This window comes from Haemaphysalis longicornis, unplaced genomic scaffold (assembly GCF_048455015.1).
Source record: "Haemaphysalis longicornis isolate Haplotype H1 unplaced genomic scaffold, Haemaphysalis longicornis Haplotype H1 scaffold_8, whole genome shotgun sequence".
Classification (NCBI taxonomy): Eukaryota; Metazoa; Arthropoda; class Arachnida; order Ixodida; family Ixodidae; genus Haemaphysalis; species Haemaphysalis longicornis.
Window position 1 is genome coordinate 73,901,555 of NW_027526445.1, and position 19,500 is coordinate 73,921,054.

The following is a 19,500-nucleotide window of genomic DNA, read 5'->3' on the forward strand; positions in this document are numbered from 1 at the left end:
TTTGATGCTGGTATGAATCCAAGACACGGCACACTTACCACAGGGTAAGTGCTACGTTGAGAAGGTGTACATTGCGTGTTCAGCATAAAGTCGGGCTTGAAGCCCACGGCAACAGTACCGCACCAGCTTTTACAGCTAAAATGCCGAAGCACTACCTTTCATAAGCCCTGATGGGACGACATGCACGGTTTCGCAGGACTTACACTTAGATTAATCTGCTAGTATCACAGGTTCTCGCTTTCTTTTAATGTAGATATACATGCCTTGTCATGTGGGGCAAAATATAAGAGCGCCCTCAACATAAAATAAAAGGCAGTACGCAAGCGCAAATTTTCAACCCGTTTCATTATGGGAATTTATTCCATAAGGCCATATTTGCCGGGAAAATGAGTTTTTAGTCAACACTTGCACACATCATTTCTTTTCATATCAGCGTCATTTTTGTTCCATTACGGCGCAATGCTCAGAAAATTTACCTGAATCCAGGTTATGCAGTTTCGTGCAGCTGTGGGCTTTAAAACAGTGAACAAGAAAAAATTGTTATAGTAATAGAGCAAAAAAGTAATAGAGCAAATATCATGTACAACTTTCAACTTCAAACAAAGTGGGAATCTACAAAAACAAACATCTTGTTCACGCACCACAGACTGCAAGATAGATATTAACTCTCCAGTAGTTGGATGTGGCTCCTTTGTCCGAAGAAACCGCTGTTATTCTTCACCATACTAACAAATTAAAGCATGACAAACTATAAAAATTATACATGCTTAGAAGTTTACTGCTGGGATTGCGTACTGAAGCATGCATCATATCTTCACGAACATAACAACGTGCTAGACAGCCGGGATTGTCGACTATGCATTTGTTTGATTTTATTTTATTTGATTTGATTTTTTATTTCTTGGCAAAAACCAAGGGGAGGCTGAGACTAAAGGCGAACGTGGCCTGACAGAGGCCTCAGCCACCCGATAGATCACTAACCCATGTTTTTACTATTGGGTTCTCAAGACTTCAACCGGAACCTGGAGATCCCTAAATCATCCTTTGACGCTTCGAAATTCGTGGACAGGATCAAAGCCATTGGTTAGACTTTTGTCACAGACGAAAAATGCGGGAAAAAGCTTTTAATTTATTTTCTACTTAAATCGCCTCGTGCATACACAGCGCACGTCTTTTACCACAGTCACGCAACGGTACCGTTCTTCAAGAAAGCCTTGGATCAGCAACGCGTTATTGCGATCGATTACAAAGAAAAATGATCTGATTCAAAAAGTCAGAAGTCAACCCTGGAATAATGCCCTCAACTTGCGGTTCCGGAAGTATTCCAATGTACTATCCTCCCTACTAAAGCGTGCTAAGCGCCTGTACTATGGAAAGAAAATATCTAAGAACGGTATTGACTGCAGAAAAAATTGGCAGGTAATTAAACAGTTTCTCAATAGCGATGACAGCCAACCCTCTTAGAACAAAATAACAAAAATGGCTACACCTACACTGATGCTAGTGATATAGCGAATGCGTTTAGTGACCGTTTCGGTGATTCTGCTCACTCGCAAACAGACGTGCCCTTGCTTCCTGTACCGCATTGTGATCGGTCTTTCTAGTTGTTCCCTACAAGTTCGCCTGATATACAACGTCAAGGAAAACAGAAAGGAGCTTGCAGTAAGAACATCCCTTGGAATTCATTTTTCTACTCAAAAACTTTGCGTTCACATACCCAGAGTATTCATATATTTTTCGTGGAACTCAAGACTTTTTTCTGCGCAGATATACTCACAAAGTTTGCATACCCTTAGTTGCTCCTTTTAGGAGTCACTGAAGGAAATCCTTGAAATTCGTTTGTGCTTCCATTGCATAGCTTAGCTCCCATACAGAAATGTTTCATCGTTCAAGCGGTTGACGAAATACACTTTAATTTATTTAGACCGAAGAAGCAAATCAACGCTGCGGTGTTTGTGGCGGGTGTAACGAAAGTACTCATGAAGAGTAGACTTGCGAGGTCAATGGACGATGTCCAACATAATGAATTTTTCTGCATACGGCGCAGCGTGTGTGTCAATGTTTCTTTTTTATAAATTTTAGTAGTATCGCCAAGTACTTTTCCCGTAAAATTACAGTAGGAATGAACCCCAAATTTTGATGCTGGTATGAATCCAAGACACGGCACACTTACCACAGGGTAAGTGCTACGTTGAGAAGGTGTACATTGCGTGTTCAGCATAAAGTCGGGCTTGAAGCCCACGGCAACAGTACCGCACCAGCTTTTACAGCTAAAATGCCGAAGCACTACCTTTCATAAGCCCTGATGGGACGACATGCACGGTTTCGCAGGACTTACACTTAGATTAATCTGCTAGTATCACAGGTTCTCGCTTTCTTTTAATGTAGATATACATGCCTTGTCATGTGGGGCAAAATATAAGAGCGCCCTCAACATAAAATAAAAGGCAGTACGCAAGCGCAAATTTTCAACCCGTTTCATTATGGGAATTTATTCCATAAGGCCATATTTGCCGGGAAAATGAGTTTTTAGTCAACACTTGCACACATCATTTCTTTTCATATCAGCGTCATTTTTGTTCCATTACGGCGCAATGCTCAGAAAATTTACCTGAATCCAGGTTATGCAGTTTCGTGCAGCTGTGGGCTTTAAAACAGTGAACAAGAAAAAATTGTTATAGTAATAGAGCAAAAAAGTAATAGAGCAAATATCATGTACAACTTTCAACTTCAAACAAAGTGGGAATCTACAAAAACAAACATCTTGTTCACGCACCACAGACTGCAAGATAGATATTAACTCTCCAGTAGTTGGATGTGGCTCCTTTGTCCGAAGAAACCGCTGTTATTCTTCACCATACTAACAAATTAAAGCATGACAAACTATAAAAATTATACATGCTTAGAAGTTTACTGCTGGGATTGCGTACTGAAGCATGCATCATATCTTCACGAACATAACAACGTGCTAGACAGCCGGGATTGTCGACTATGCATTTGTTTGATTTTATTTTATTTGATTTGATTTTTTATTTCTTGGCAAAAACCAAGGGGAGGCTGAGACTAAAGGCGAACGTGGCCTGACAGAGGCCTCAGCCACCCGATAGATCACTAACCCATGTTTTTACTATTGGGTTCTCAAGACTTCAACCGGAACCTGGAGATCCCTAAATCATCCTTTGACGCTTCGAAATTCGTGGACAGGATCAAAGCCATTGGTTAGACTTTTGTCACAGACGAAAAATGCGGGAAAAAGCTTTTAATTTATTTTCTACTTAAATCGCCTCGTGCATACACAGCGCACGTCTTTTACCACAGTCACGCAACGGTACCGTTCTTCAAGAAAGCCTTGGATCAGCAACGCGTTATTGCGATCGATTACAAAGAAAAATGATCTGATTCAAAAAGTCAGAAGTCAACCCTGGAATAATGCCCTCAACTTGCGGTTCCGGAAGTATTCCAATGTACTATCCTCCCTACTAAAGCGTGCTAAGCGCCTGTACTATGGAAAGAAAATATCTAAGAACGGTATTGACTGCAGAAAAAATTGGCAGGTAATTAAACAGTTTCTCAATAGCGATGACAGCCAACCCTCTTAGAACAAAATAACAAAAATGGCTACACCTACACTGATGCTAGTGATATAGCGAATGCGTTTAGTGACCGTTTCGGTGATTCTGCTCACTCGCAAACAGACGTGCCCTTGCTTCCTGTACCGCATTGTGATCGGTCTTTCTAGTTGTTCCCTACAAGTTCGCCTGATATACAACGTCAAGGAAAACAGAAAGGAGCTTGCAGTAAGAACATCCCTTGGAATTCATTTTTCTACTCAAAAACTTTGCGTTCACATACCCAGAGTATTCATATATTTTTCGTGGAACTCAAGACTTTTTTCTGCGCAGATATACTCACAAAGTTTGCATACCCTTAGTTGCTCCTTTTAGGAGTCACTGAAGGAAATCCTTGAAATTCGTTTGTGCTTCCATTGCATAGCTTAGCTCCCATACAGAAATGTTTCATCGTTCAAGCGGTTGACGAAATACACTTTAATTTATTTAGACCGAAGAAGCAAATCAACGCTGCGGTGTTTGTGGCGGGTGTAACGAAAGTACTCATGAAGAGTAGACTTGCGAGGTCAATGGACGATGTCCAACATAATGAATTTTTCTGCATACGGCGCAGCGTGTGTGTCAATGTTTCTTTTTTATAAATTTTAGTAGTATCGGCAAGTACTTTTCCCGTAAAATTACAGTAGGAATGAACCCCAAATTTTGATGCTGGTATGAATCCAAGACACGGCACACTTACCACAGGGTAAGTGCTACGTTGAGAAGGTGTACATTGCGTGTTCAGCATAAAGTCGGGCTTGAAGCCCACGGCAACAGTACCGCACCAGCTTTTACAGCTAAAATGCCGAAGCACTACCTTTCATAAGCCCTGATGGGACGACATGCACGGTTTCGCAGGACTTACACTTAGATTAATCTGCTAGTATCACAGGTTCTCGCTTTCTTTTAATGTAGATATACATGCCTTGTCATGTGGGGCAAAATATAAGAGCGCCCTCAACATAAAATAAAAGGCAGTACGCAAGCGCAAATTTTCAACCCGTTTCATTATGGGAATTTATTCCATAAGGCCATATTTGCCGGGAAAATGAGTTTTTAGTCAACACTTGCACACATCATTTCTTTTCATATCAGCGTCATTTTTGTTCCATTACGGCGCAATGCTCAGAAAATTTACCTGAATCCAGGTTATGCAGTTTCGTGCAGCTGTGGGCTTTAAAACAGTGCACAAGAAAAAATTGTTATAGTAATAGAGCAAAAAAGTAATAGAGCAAATATCATGTACAACTTTCAACTTCAAACAAAGTGGGAATCTACAAAAACAAACATCTTGTTCACGCACCACAGACTGCAAGATAGATATTAACTCTCCAGTAGTTGGATGTGGCTCCTTTGTCCGAAGAAACCGCTGTTATTCTTCACCATACTAACAAATTAAAGCATGACAAACTATAAAAATTATACATGCTTAGAAGTTTACTGCTGGGATTGCGTACTGAAGCATGCATTTATTCTGCATATAACATTACCGAAACTACTTTTATTGGAATTAAAAATTGGCAGTGGGGAATCGGGGTGCGATTCCAGGGTTGTGGAGGAAAATAAAGAATGTTGAGTTGGAAGGCTGAATCTGCGATCCAAATAAATGATTAGGGAGCTGTTAAACTCGGATGACAATGTGACCAAAAAATTAAAATGAAACCGGTGTACTGAAAAAAAATTAAAAGCTATATCAAACAGCCCTTTTAGCTATCTATAATTTCAAATATAACAATCAATATGCTATACATGTAGAGTTGCAGCCAAAGGTTTTAATCATATGTGAGCTTGTCAGCATATTTGCAGTCAAACCAATTGGTACTGCTAGGGGTACCATCCCGAAAACATTGCCAATCTAGTGTTCAAAATATATGCAGCTTTCATTATATGATGGTGATGACTTTTGTTTATTTGCACAAGGGCAGCTAGTGCAAAGATAGCAGTCGACACAGTTCAGTTCACTTTACAAACGAAGCATTTCATCAGGATTCTCATTGATCGCACAAGCAAGATTGTGTTTCTTAAAATTAAGCAGCATGGATATACAGTTTAGTGATTATCTTTTTATTGCTAGGCAGTACCGTAAAATATGATTTGTTCAGGTACCATCCATACTGCCATCGAATTGACTGGGCTTCCATAATATGTCATTCACGCGCAAACCTGGCAGACGTAAAAGCTGCCACTGCAACTTTTCTGTACTATTTTTTGTAGCTCCATTTCTTCGATGTTTAATGATCCTAATCGTATATTTTTTAAATGCAGAGCATTTCAGTAACTCACGATATCACCCGCGTTGACGTCCGTAGTCGTAGTCCGCACCCCTCCCCCTACACTATATAAAAAAAATACTATCCGGCGCTTGGTTTTGATCCCTCGACCCAGCGGGCGGAACGCAACGTACATGGTCCTCTACCCACTGCGCCACAAAGCCGACACAGAATGGGAGGCTACGAACGCGCCTTATATCCTTGACTCATTCAAACTACGTCAAGAAGCTGCTGATACAACGTATTCACTACCACCAACTCCCCAAACACTAAACGTTAACACAATACACCCACCCCCTATGCGACGCTTTTACTCGAGTCCCCCTCGCGGGGAGATGGGCCCAATTTTTTGCTTTCAATTTCTATGCGGTTATTCTGAACTTTTGTACATGTAGCTTCAACTTTGCAAACCCCCTGTAACATTTCCTACTTTACCGGCATCTACTGTGGAGGGCGGTAAGAATAAACATATCCGTTAGATGAGCCCTCAAGACACGGGGCGCGTCACGCACCCATTGAATGTGCTTCTAGCAAAGATATTGCTTTTATGGCCTTACCACTGATCGAAATCCCACCATATCTTGGTCAGTAGCATTAGTTTTTGCATTCCGAGGGGTAAATTCCACCTTCTCAGCGAAGCGTCAAGATCACATCTGTAAGCGGCCTAGTTGGTTATCTGACATGATGAAAAGGAATAAGCTAACAAGGAGGAGGCAAAATTGAAGGCAAAACACAGCACAACAGCAAGACACCCGGAAGACAACTTTCCCTTCTCAGTGCATTTTATTTCATTTTATCAGAGAGTAAAGGGAAGGGATAGTGGTTGAAATAAATTTAGCTCAGCATCCAAATCTTTCACAAGAATAAGGACACTCACCAGACGCAGAAGATCAGCAGTCTTCGGCAAATTGTTGTTTTTTAATCGACGATGTTTGCATTTTGATGGCGCAAGGCCAACTATAGCAGAGAACAGCAGAAGCAGATGCTTAGCTAGCATTGAATAAAATTGAATACTAACATAAAATTATTTACAGAGGTCATCATCATCATCAGCCTATTTACTCCCACTGCTGGGCAAAGGGATCTCCCACTAATCTCCAATTACCCCGGTCCTGTGCTAACTGCGACCAATTTTTCACCGCAAACTTCTGTATCTCATCTGCACAACTAACTTTTTGCTGCCCCCTGCAACAGTTGCCTTCTCTAGGGGCCCAGTCTTTTACCCTTAATCACCAATGGTTATCTTGCCTTCGCAATGCATGCCCGGCCCACGTTCATTTCTTCTTCTTAATTTCTACTATTATGTCTTAAGCACGCATTTGTTCCCTGACCCACTCCGCTACCTTCTTGCACCTTAATGTTACACTTACCATCTTCCGTTCCAATATTCGCTGAGTCGTCCTAAAGATAAGTCCAACCCTCTTAGTGAGCCTCCAAACTTCTGCCCCGTAAGTGAGTACCGGTAAAATGCAGCTGTCATACACTTTCTTCTTCAGATACAATAGTAGGCTGCCCTTAATTATTTGAGAATGCCTGCCGTAAGCACTCCACCCCCTTCTTATCCTTCTAATTATCTCTTCCATATGATTGGGACTAGGGGACACAACTTGGCCAGAGTAGACGTTTCGCTTACCACTTCCCGTTCCTCGCCACCTATCTCTAACCGCTGTGCTGTCCCAAGGTTATTGATAATTACTTGTCTTCTGCATACCAATATTGAGGCCCACGGTTGTACTCTGCTTGACTAGTGCGGAACGCAGGCATCGCAATTCGTCCACCGTGTTACTTAGCAACGCAACGTCATCAGAAAAGCTGAGGTTACTGAGATATTCTCCATTAAACCTTACTCCCACCAGTTTCAAATCCAATGTTCGGAATACTTTTTTTAAACATGCTGTGAATAGCATTGGAGAGATTGTGTCTCCTTGTCTGATGCCCTTTCTTATAGGTATTTTTCCGCTCTCCTTATGGAGGATTATGTTAGATGTGTATTCATTGAAAATATCATCTAGTATTCTTACATAATGATCATCTACACCTTGGTTTCGTAATGCGTGAAGGACTGCTGAGGTTTAGACCGACTCAAATGCTTTCACAAAATCTATGAAGGATATATATGGAGGTTCAGTATACTCAACGCACTTCTCTGTCACCTAACTGATCGTGTGAATATGGTCCTTTGTTGACTAGCCTTTATGGAACCCTGCTTGTTCTTTAGGTTGACTGAAATCTAAGGGGGCAAAAATTGTGTTAGCGATTACCTTTGTAAGTACCTTGTAGACGACCAACAGTATGCTGATCGGCCGGCAATTATTCGAGCCCTTCATGTCACCTTTCTTATGGATTACTATGATGTTCGCGTTCTTCCGAGATTCCTGTACACTCGCGGTCAGTAGGCATTGGGTATTCAGTTTGGCCAGTTTTTCAAATACAATTTCCTTGCCTACCTACAAGAGGTCTCCTGTTATTTGATCCTCACCAGCTGCTTTGCCCCCTTTCCATTTCTTTCAAAGCCTTCTTTACCGGTTCTGTCATTACTGGTGGTATGTCTATCTCCTCTAAACTACTTTCTCGTTCGTCATTATCTTGGATATCCCGGCTACTGTACAGATCTCAATAGTACTCCTCAGCTACTATAAATATTTTATCCCTATTTGTGATGACATTGGCTCGATGGTGTTTAAGTGCATACATCTGATTTTTTTCCCACGACACGGTGCCTCTTCACTGCTTTCCTTCTACCTGCGTTCTTTACAGCATATTCGATTCTCTCTATATTGTACTTCTCTATGTCAGCCGTCTTTGAAAGCCCCGCTAACTTCGAAAGCTCAGCTACTTCCATTCTATCAGCTGCGGTTGAAATTGTCGTGCTTTTGTGTTTTCTAGTTATATCTTTCGTCTACTGAGAAAGTTTTCCAGTATCCGGTCTAGCCATCGGGCCCCGACTTCTGCTGAACACTCCGTGATAGTCGGTGTGAGACTGTCGCTTGCTTCCTGTGTCGTAAACTCCGCTTCTGCGATAAGACATGAAAATCGGTTGTGCAGCGCGATCCTGAATTCTTCTAATTTACATCGTACTGGTGGCTCATTGATATGCTTCATACGTACTAGCTGGTTGTGGTCCCGCCAAAAATGTATCCTAATTCGAGATTTTATCATACGGTGGACACTACATCTTACCCTTCCGAGCACTTCCACATCCTATACGACACCAGTGTTAACGCATAATATTAAATTTATTTCTTTTTATGCTCCCCAATTGGGGTCCACCACGTCCAATTCCAGCCCTCCCATTTGCAGAAGAAGGTGTTCATGATACGCATATTATTCCGTTCTGTCTACTAGACGAGTAGTACAGCCTTGCTATTTATACAGCACAGACCACAGTTCCCAACTTCATTGTTTCCAGCCTGAGTGTTGCCTACTTTATTATTGAAGTCTCGAATTACTACGGTATACTGTGTTTTTAATTTAGCCATTGCCCAATCCACATATTCATAAAGTGTTGAACTAGCTGGCCGGCGTGGCTTGGTGTAGGCAAGTAGCCCTGTACCACCTTGTTTTGTACCTTTTAATGAGCCTAATTACAAAACCGGCTACCCTTTCGTTTATGCTATAGTTTTCGCAGAGAATGACCACTGTTTTTTGTCTCTCTTGCTGAGGGAAATTTTCAGGAGGTCTTCACGTAAGTTCACGCATCAACCTTGACACCAAAGTGAACATGAGGTCGCTCGGGTAGGCCGCAGGCTTGAGGCCGTGGGCATCAAAACCATGTTGCACTCGATCGGTACAGTACCTGACGAGATCACTCGTGCCAACTCCGCTCTTAACGAGATTTCTGTGCGCTGAACTCTAGGGTAAGAGGCCCTCTTGGGACTCAACCGTATATTCCCAGCAGGTGTGGCCCTTGCTCAAAAACAACACAAGATCCAGGAACTTTATCTGCCCATCGGAGGGTAATACCATGGTCAATGCGAAAGCATGAAAGTGCGACTCGAACGTTGCGAAAATGTCCTCAGCTCCATCAATGATCGGCTTGTTGTTGTCGACCTGGGACATCACCAAGAAGTCGTCAACGGATCTAAAAGCCTTGACGACGCCATGCTTAGAAAGGGTTCCCTCCAACAGCCTATCCACGCTGGCAAGCAGCAAATCACTTAAAACAGAAACCAAGCACAATCCCATGCAAACGCCATGCTTCTGGATGTATAAGTCCCCTGCATACTCAACCAATGTGGAAGGAAATGCGTGTGTGAGCCAGCATTCTGTTGCACTTCTGGAGAAGGAAATAGTTTACTTGTCATGACCACCTTTCGTCGACAATCGACTCGGTCGATTACGTTTGCGTCACGGGCTATCATATTTCATTGCGATATCAGTTTTCATTCCTATTTCATGTTTTCGTTGTTTTATCTTATCCTATACATATAAATATACGTTTCTGTTGCAATAAAGCGCTCCGTTGTTCGTCAGCGCCGGTGGATTGTAGTCTTTACTTCGTCCTGCCTTTCGTCCTGTTTTTCGTGCTGTTTTTTCTTCCTACTACAACGTACCAACTGGACATTCAGGAAACCCTTCTGCCTTTTTTCGGATATCATGTGCTGCACTGGTCAATCCCACCATAACCTGCACCAGCCAGGAACACTCTCAGTGCTTTTTTCGTCTTCATTCACTCATCGGTCAGCATCATCATCTCGCCGATAGGCGCGTTCTTTTCGGGCTCCATCTTGGCTGCTCTCATACCAAAACAGGCCGCGTCGTTGTCCCGCAATAAACGCTTCACCACTACCCCTGGTCGGCGTCTCTCAAGTGACGGAGGTTGCCAACACCGATCTCTCGTACATCGACCGCTTGCGGCACTTTCCTAGAGCTCTGTTCGGGTTGGCGAAATGCCACAATGCCTGCGGCCAATGCGACGATGGCTAGCACTCCAACCTCTGGCTGGACTGCTTCATGCCGTCAGCGGGACCCCCCGTTTTTCTCTGGACTCTCCAGGCGGACGTAAAAAACAGGCTTGACAACTTAAACAGTGTGAGTGCCTTCAATCTAGGCATGACTGCTTCAAGCTGCAGAACATGTCGTGGTCCCTGAGCCGGGTGGCAGAAACATGAGTTTATAACAACGAAGCATATTTAATGACTGGAACCGCTTTACAACTGAACTGCGTCGTATTTTAGGGACTGCCTCCCGACGTTCAGAAGTGGCCAAAAAGGAATTGCAAGACCGAATTCAATAACCGGGCGAGTCATTAGCGCCATATATTGAGGACATTTTGGCCGTCTGTCCACGTGCCAACAAAGAAACGGTGGAGCAAGCCCTAGTTCGCCACATCGTGAAAGGAATTAACGCCATTGCGTTACGGGCTCGCAGTGGAAAACCTTACCAGTATTGTTCAGGTGATCACAACTTGTCAGCGCCTTGACCATCGACAGTTATTGCGTTTGCAACACACCAAGTTGTACACTAGCTCTCACCATGACGGCGAGCTGCGGGAGCTTATACGGTCCATCACCCGTGAGGAATTTTACGCACAGCCGTCGCCTGAGTATTCGGGTGTTCACCCTCAGTCACCTGTTCCGGGGTTTCGTGGGATCATTCGCGAAGAGCTCACCTCCGTCACCTGCGGCCTTCCCCCGACGGGAGAAATTGCCTCAGAGCGGCCAACTGCCGTCGTTCCGCGGCCACCGTCCACTGCTCTGGCTGTTCCTCTTGCTACATCCCTCCCACAGCCTTGCCATTGACAACTGGCTCCATTGTCTACAGCTCCCTCGCAGTCTCTCTTACTGGGCCTGGCGTAAGCCTCGTCCCTCGTGTTCTTACTGAGGCATTCGACGCCATACAGCTCGCTTTTGTTGGAGACGCCATTAGGGTGAACCCGCGCCTACTTTGATTTTTCTCGCTATTACCTGTGCACAATGTACGACCCTTACCAGCAGTCGTTCTCGTATGCTCCACGCCGTTCCTTTTCCCCGCCGCCGGACTCTTTAAACCAACAGCGCCACTCGAACTCTTTCAGACGCCGTTCACCCTCCGTTCACCCTCGCTCTACAGCACCCCTTTGACTGGCTTGTCGACTCCCTGAAAACCACCCGCAAAACTAGAAGGAGCAGTTTTTGGAGGGGAACTGCTTGACTTGGAGAAATTACAAATCCTCCTGCTCAACCATCGAAAACGTTGACTGTATTGGTTGAAGGGGTTCGAGTAGACGCCCTTGTAGTTACTGATGCGATAATTTTTGTTATCAATGCAGCTTTGTGTTGTGGGCTCCTTCAACTGCGCAATCCTTATGTCGGTCTACTCCTACGAGGTCCCAACGAAGCCATGTTTAAGCCTTCTGGATATTGCACGGCACGTGTTCTCATCAGTTGATTTTTTCATCATATTTATGGTGCAGTGTTGTCGGCATGTCCTGATCAAATCATTTTGGGGTGGGACTTTCAACATTGTCAGCCGTAATTTCCTGACGTTAACCCTTTATCCACCTTTCCGACACCGACCTTGCTAGTTTATCAGCCATCCCAGCACCGTGTTTGGTCGCAACCACTGATTTTGTTCTCCCTTCCGGTAAAGAAACTGTATTTTCTTTTACTTGTGACGGTAATCCCCACGCAGATGTGATTGCTTTACCCGCTGGTACCTTCGCTTGCAAAGGTGCCATATTACCTTCATGTGTAATTCGCTTTTCACATGGATCAGCTCTAATTGCCTCCACGAACACTACTTCTCCGTCCATTCTGCTTCCTCAGGGTACTACGTTTGCGTCGGTTTCCAACCGCGAAGTTAGGCCTCTTCTCCTTTCCTCTGTTGCGCCCGTTCAGTGAACCTGTCTTCCAGAACTTCCACAATCAGCCCTGAACTTTGTTGAGAAGAAGGAACAACTCTTGGGCCTACCTAATAGGCACAAGGCTTTATGCCACTCGCATACGTCTCAGTTTGTACGCACATCAGCGGCTACCCATCGCATAAACAATGATGGTTAGTGCATTATCCCCCGCCGCCCATATCTGGTTTCATTGTCGGAGCGCAAAATCATTCAAGAGAACATTGAAGATATGCTTCAGCGCGACCTCGTTCGTTATTCAGAAAGCTCTTGGTCATCGCAGGTTGTTTTGATCCGCAAGAAAGGCGGTTCAGTTCGCTTGTGTGTCGACTACCAGGCCCTTAACAAATAACTAGGAAAGATGTTTACCCTATGCCCCGAATCGATGACGCCTTCGACACGCCACCTGCGCAAAATACTTGTAAAGTCTTGATCTTCGGTCGGGATATTGGCAGATACCCATGAACGAAGCCGACAAAGAAAAAAACCTTTGGCCACACCGGACGGAACGCCCTTTACGGCTTTACCGTGATGCCGTCCGTAATATCCAATGCTTCGGCTAACTTCTAGCGCATGATTGATACAGTCCTTCGTTGCTTTAAATGGAACACCTGTCTTTTTTAGCTTGATGATATTGCTATTTTTTCTGCCACTTCCACTGAACATCTTCAACGAAATACTGACCGGTCTAGCCCAAGCGAATCTCCAGCTCAACACAAAAATGGCATTTCGCCAGTACTTCTATTAAAGAATTAGGCATGTTGTTAGCAAGGAAGGAATACGCGCCGACACTTAGAAGGTGAATGCAGTTCTTACTTTTTTACGGCCTCTTTGTCAAAAAGAACTCTGAAGTTATCTTGGATTGGCTTCCTAGTTTCGACGGTTCATTCGTAATTTTGCAACAATAGCTTCTCCACTTAACAAGCTGCTCACATCCGGAACCCCCTTTTCTCTGGACCGAAGACTGCAAAACAGCTTTCAAAACCATAAAGGAAGCAGTCACGTGTGAACCTGTACTACGCAGTTTGACTGGTCCGCTTCAACGATTCATGATACCGACGCCATTGGGCACGGTCTGGTGGTTCTGATGGTGGTGGTGAAACATTTATTCAAGCCAAAGAGTTCGCGCTTGAAAGCGGGAGAAGCCCTCAGTCTAGGGCCCCTGCGGCGGCTGTGATCCTGCGTGCCCGGTCCACCAATTGTGGCTGGTTCTCAGGGTCCGAACTGCACAGCACTGCCTCCCACTCCTCGAGGGTGGGGGTGCGCATAATGGGGGCTGCTGGTGTGTTTTGGCAAGCCCACGTGGTGTGGAACAGTGTTGGGCGTTCGCTGCAGTGTAGGCATGTTGGTGGAGATTGTGGGGTGTAATATCTCCAGGAAGCTACGGTGGGGGTATGTGTTAGTCTGTAGTTGCAGCCAGGCTACAGCCTGCTCTCAGGTGAGCTCCTGGTGCGGTGGTGGGTAGGCACATCTGGAACGCGGTGGTGTTTGCAGAAGTGCACCATACTTCGGCTGGATAAGCTCTGGGTCACGGAGTGCCTGGTGCGGTGTCCGAAGGACCCATGCTCGGGATGTAGCGTGTGCTCACTCCTTTCCGTCGAGCGCCGCGTGACCTGGCGTCCATATTAGTAGAGTTGGGTTTAGGGTGTCCTTGTGCTTTTTTAGTAGTCGGAGGGCGCATATTGAGATCCGACCGTTGCCGTAGTTTCTGCATGCCTGCTGGCAGTGTGTAATTACATGAAGTGGGCTATTCGAAGTCGGAGACGTCATCGCCAGTGGGATGGCCTTTTCTTTGGCTTCAACGAAGTTTTTGCTTTTCACGGTCGCAGTGCGAACGACATCGCCCGAGCCGGCGATGGGACTTACTGCTGTTGCTGGATGGGACGCGCAGTGGGCCGCGTCAGTGAATCGCACATGCGGGTGGTCAGAGTACTTCCCTTGCAGGGATTGTACCCGTGCTTCTCTGCGCTGTGCGTGATGCTCAGGATGCATGTTTGGCGGGAGGGGAGCAACCCTGATGAGCGTGAATGTTGTCCTGGGGCACAGGTTCCTGACGAGGGTGGCTGGCGTCCGCTATCTGGTAGCCTAGCCGCCTCAGCACCATGTGGATGGTCGAAGTTTGTCTGAGGCGCTCTAGTTGGCAGGCGAGGTGGGCATCAATGATCTCCCGCCCCTTGTTGTGCAAACCGAGCGATTCCAGCTTGCTAGTAGCGGTGTGAGGAGGGAGGCCTAGCGCGTGCTTGGGCGCCTTCCACAGTAGTATGTGGAGTTGGTCCAATTCGCTCGGTTTCAGCGGGAAGTATATCGTAGAGTCCACAACGCGGCTGACAACCAGTGATTGCACCCAGGGTGCAGTTCTTCTTCAACGTACCGATGCCTCCTCGGAAAGTGTTGCCGCTGACGCGATGCGCACTTTGTCCCTGCTGAAAACAACTATACCACAGCAGAGAAAGAGTTCTTTGCTGATGTCTGGGCTGTGCAAATATTTCGACCTTACTTGTACAGGCGGCATTTCTCGTTGGTAAAGGACCTTTGCTGGTTATTGTCTATTAAAAATGTCCCGTGACCTCTTGGCCGCCAATTCTGCATTTGCAGAAGGATGACTACTCTGTAACTTACAAGTCGGAAGAAGCCAAAAGGATGCTGACGCTCTATTCCATTGTCCACAGTCATAACCACGAGATACTCTAACTTCTTTCGATTCCGCACCAGCATGTAAGGAAGGCATATAAGGAAGAAGGAAGAAGGCAATAAGCAAATAAAGAAGAAGAAATGGACGTGGGCAGGGCATCTAATGCGAAGGCAAGATAACCGTTGGTCATTAAAGGTAACACAGTGGATCTCGAGAAGGCAAGTGTAGCAGGGAGGCGGGCAGAAAGTTAGATAGGGAGATAAGACCAAGACGTTTGCTGGAAGAAATTTGCCACAGTTAGCACAGGATCAGGATAATTGGAGATTATTGGGAGAGGCATTTGCCCTGCAGTGGGCGTAGATAGGCTTGTGATGATGGTGATGATTATATACGTTTACAAAACTACAACACTTCATTTAATTAAAAAAACAAAAAAAAAGCGTCTTTTCATGACTATAGTTAATTACTTGTGTCTACGTATATATGTAAAATTAAATAGGAATTTAGGAACTGTGTATAGAAAATGACAGAAACTGCTTTGGCAGATTTTTTTTATATTTCAAATCTTCAAAAGCGTATTTTTGAAATTACTACTCTCGCGAAACCTCAATACCTTATTCTGTTCATGGCAACATTTGTAACATAACCACTCGGCCCCAGGTCAGCGGTGATATCGCGAATTATTGCAGCGGCTGCGTTCTTTTCTATATTCACTAAGCCTACGACAGAGTAACTTAAACTTTAGCTATGAGTTGGATAGGTTTTTTAAACCGTTGATGCTCTTCAGAGGTGTATTTTTTTGCAGTAATTGACTTTCTCGTGGCAAAACGAGTGTCACTGTGGTAGGCCAGTATAATGTCTACACAATACAGATCGTGATGGGTGCTTTGTTGGGTTACGGCGCCTTTACGAAATTTCACGGATGGAAACACATTTGTCGATGCGCGTGAATGTGCGAATAGTGGTTTCTTTCATCACCAGCCTATCTACGCCCACTGCAGGGCAAAGGCCTCTCCCATTATTCTCCAATTACCTCGGTCCTGTGCCAACTGTGACCAATTTATCCCCGCAAACTTTTTGAGCGCATCTGCCCATCTAACTCTCTGCCGCCCCCTGCAACGCTTGCCTTCTCTAGAGATCCACTCTGTTACCCTTAATGACCAGCGGTTATCTTGCCTTCGCATTACATGCCCTGCCCACGTCCATTTCTTCTTCTTAATTTCTACTAATATGTCTTTAACACCAGTTTGCTCCCTGACCCACTCCGCTCTCTTCTTGTCCCTTAATGTTACACCTATCATTTTCCGCTCCATTGCCCGCTGAGTCGTTCTCAATTTAAGTGGAACCCTCTTAGTGAGCCTCCAGGTTTCTGCCCCGTAGGTGAGTACCGGTAAGATGCAGCTGCCATACACTTTCTTCTTCAGCGACAATGGTAGGCTGCTATTCATTATCTGAGAATGTCTGCCATATGCACCCCACCCCATTCTGATCCTTCTAATTATCTCTGCCTCATGGTTGGGATCTGGGGTCACAAGTTGGCCTAAGTAGATATATTCGCTTACCACTTCCACTGCCTCGCCACCTATCTCAAACTGCTGTGCTGTCCCGAGGTTATTTATCATTACTTTAGTTTTCTGCATATTAATTTTCAGGCCCACGGTTTTACTCTGTTCGCCCAATGCGGAAAGCATGCTTTGCAATTCGTCCCCCGAGTTACTTAGCAAGGCAAAGTCATCAGCAAATCTGAGGTTACTGAGGTATTCTCCATTAACCCTTACTTCCACCTGTTCCCAATCCAGCGTTCTGAATACTTCTTAGTTTATTTAGTAGTCGTTGAATCCTCGGCTGGAGTATGCTCCATCATTATCATCATCGTGTTCATAATCCAGTCATTAAAGCTGAGAACCCAGTTTCGGTCAGCCATGCCACCGAATCATGCTGGCTGTCTCCCCTTGCCCAAACATTTGACGCCGAGATACCCGGGAAGAAGACGAAGGGCCGAAGGAGACAGCAGCAGGGATGGCTGTGGCTGCTGGAATGCGGGATCCAGAAGCGTTTACCGCCGACTCCCCTAGAGCTACCTGCAATCATTGGAACCATGACTGATAGCGACCGCATACCGACCACCGACTCCATCGGAGGCACCTACGCCAACACTGGCGTTCCTACTGCGGGCCTCGAGGGTCCTGGGTTCAACAAGACACGACCGACACCTAACGAGGTCATCCCCGGTGCACCGAGGAAAACCGACCGCAACTTTTCACCGACGCACGGAATCCACGTTCCGTCCAACCCTCCATGCTTGGACCGAACGCTATAGCTACCAAAGAGCAAGCTGGTGAGGTGGACGCTCGGCGTTCGTTGCGAACTATATCTATACCAGCTTTAAAAGAAGTTTGACCAGTAGCGACCGACGGTTAATTTCAGAATATTGTGATGTGAAGAAGCTGAAGGCTATTTGGAGCACGTGTATCAAATCAGAAAATATATTATCCAATTGGATTCTTATATAGTTATTTTATTGAAGAGGAAGTTGAGCAGGATCCTGAGGTGGTGGATCGATACACGCTCTGTTTTTTAGAGCTAACACCTACCTCAAGCATTCATTATGTGCCTTAAAACCAGGAAAACTTTAAACATGACAAACTTCAAACATTATTTTCTGAAATGACCGCATTTTTTTTCAAAACGCCCCGACACACGTACTCAGTCCCGAAAGCTTTCCAAAGGCTTTCAAAGAGGACAATCAGTGCTTATTGACTGTGGAGGTTGGAGAAACACAGACGCTTTCAAATTCAACGTAGCGCAAGATCCTGAAGAAACGTGCATTGAGCCGGTACAAGGTCAGTCAGAGTACATCTTCCCAATTTTCATGTACAGTGCAGGCTCGCCTGAATGTCTCGAAGCCGTAGCTACGCATGCATGCCACTATTAGTCAGCTCATATTACGTTTCAATAAGGTCGTCTTGATAGCGTGGGCCGTAAAGCCGTGGCATGCATAAAAGCTATCCACACAGATATGTTTACAACAAGAAAAGTCTTGTATAGGAGAAGGCGTCGTCCACGTGTAACCGCCAGTCAGCCAAATGTTGCCAACACCTTTGCAGTCCCGAAAGAGAAGTACAGCAGTAAAACGCAGACATCGAGAACTGTAAACAGCGTATACCGCCGAAGTCTATCACTCAACGTAACCGACCGTACACGAAGGTTCAACACTCCCGTGAAATCTCCGAATGTACCATGTTCACCTCCGAAACACGGGCACCATCGACATCCTACTCGTGGAAACCTGCCTTTTTGAGTTGTGAATACCAGTACTGACCCTCTGTTGTTTGTGTCAACATTACAACACTCAGCGTTGCTGAAGCTGTGACGACGGTTGAAGCACCGCTGGAAATGGAACGGATTGCCCGACCTGACGACCGGTGAAGGTGAGACATTACGGAAACAGAATCAAAGTTTTAAGACTACGGACTAATCGTCCATTCCCGCCTCCATGTCTCGGAGGCGGAAGTAAACGTTTTGACGAGTACGCAATCCGCGTGCTTAAGGTGAAGCCACGACACCGGGGGACATGCCCGAGGCCTGTAAAATGCGGCGCACCAACGGGGACTACTACGAGGAGCACGACCTTCTCATCATACGTTTCGACAATATACATACTTCGCTGGGCAATCTTTGTGCCCACAAAAGCTTGTAATGTTGGGCACAACAACCTGCTACGGGAGAACATCATCGAAACGCAGCGCAGAGTGTCGAACTGCGAGCAAGAGTGGCGTCACTGTGCGTTTCAAAACTGTAGTTTTTTTGTGGCACACGCAATATGCGGTGGCTGGAGGACTTTGGATTCCCCGCTGGGGTATGCTGCTTCATCATCAAGTTATTCATATTCCTGTTATTAGAGCTGAGAACCCCATTCCGGTCATAAATGCACTGAATCCTGCTGCCTGTCTCCTCTTTGTCTATCAGTAGTACTGAGAGATGCGATTACCCCCCCCCCCACATTTGCATCGATCATAAATGCTTGTGAAGGTGTTTTTGGCTATAAATCCTACCGTAGTGGAGGGCTTCGGGTTAGTTTATAGCATATGGTTATCGATATTGTGTGCGGAAATCTCTCCAGACAGGAATATCATGAACGTGAGATCTGTTCATTCACTTCGGCGGGTT